This window comes from Benincasa hispida, chromosome 9, assembly GCF_009727055.1.
Source record: "Benincasa hispida cultivar B227 chromosome 9, ASM972705v1, whole genome shotgun sequence".
Classification (NCBI taxonomy): domain Eukaryota; kingdom Viridiplantae; phylum Streptophyta; class Magnoliopsida; order Cucurbitales; family Cucurbitaceae; genus Benincasa; species Benincasa hispida.
Window position 1 is genome coordinate 71,745,118 of NC_052357.1, and position 1,441 is coordinate 71,746,558.

The window sequence follows — 1,441 nt, forward strand, 5'->3', positions numbered from 1 at the left end:
ACAAAATTTAATTCTTTAGTTTTCTTGCCGATGAACTGAAGAATATAAATTCCAGCTCCAAATTTCCATTTTCAATTCCAGATTTGGGTCTCCATTGAACGACCAGATGTATGAATAAGATTTGTGAGTCTTGATCATTAGATGGGTTGGCAGACACTAAGATCGGTACAATGATCTATTTCTGTTTTAAACTTGTATGTTTTTTAAATTCATTTTTAATTAATTTTATAACTAATATAATAAAATGGACACATATCATCAAATACCATAAACATCTATATCAACACTTAACAGTCTAATAATCATTCCGTTAACCAAATAGACATTATCCTCAAAACTCAGAGATCAAACGTACATTTTGTTCTATATTTATCCTTCATGTAAAGAAAATTTTCTTGGTCATGAATATAAGCCCACCTCAAGTTGTATTTCTATTTCTATTGTAATTAATGGTTAACTTGACCTACAACCACTTTTAAGCTACTAGTGCATCGTAAAGTTAGTATTGATGAGGTACATCATAAAGTGTCCCTAAGCTTGACGAGGTGCATGCTTCATGACTAAAAAATTTTAACACTCCAAATGAAATTGACAGAGTACTCCAAGTGTTTATGCAAACATTGCTCTAACTTTTTAAAACATTTAGAGCAACAGTCAATTTGAACTGATTCAACTCGGTTAAGTTCTCCAAATTGTCCGATTATTCAAACGTGCACACTTATATAAACACATTCTTATTTTAAGAACATAATAAGGTTGGTGACCAATGCTTTAAGTATTGAGTTCTTCTCACCTTAATAGTGAAATTTCACTTACAGTTTAATCAAGAAATTTTATGGATTTAAACTTATTGAAATAGGGAAAGAAGACGACACAAGGAGTTTACGTGGAAAACCCTAATTCAGGGAAGAAAAACCACGGTAGAAAAGAACTTATTATTTTTATGTCATTTTTACAATAGACCCAACCTCAGATATAAATAGAATAATGTGAAACCCTAATTTAGCAAATATGGTAAAAAGACAAAAATGCCCTTAGGGCTAATTTAACGTATTTCAACACCCCCCTCAAGTTGGGGCATAGATATCGGCAAGACCCAACTTGCTAATACAAGCTTCAAACGTCTGTTTCAATAACCCTTTCGTAAAAACATCGACAATCTGTTGGACTAAAGGTACATAGGGAATACAAATAGCTCCGCGGTCTAACTTTTCTTTAATAAAGTGCCTATCAATTTCAACATGTTTGGTTCTATCATGTTGTACGAGATTATTCGCAATACTGATGGCAGCCTTATTATCACAATACAGCTTCATAGGCCCAGGACTACTCTCGTGAAGATCAGATAAAACTTTCTGCAACCAGATTTCTTCACATACTCCCAGATTCATAGCTCTATACTCTGCCTCAGTACTACTTCTGGACATTACACCCTGTTTTT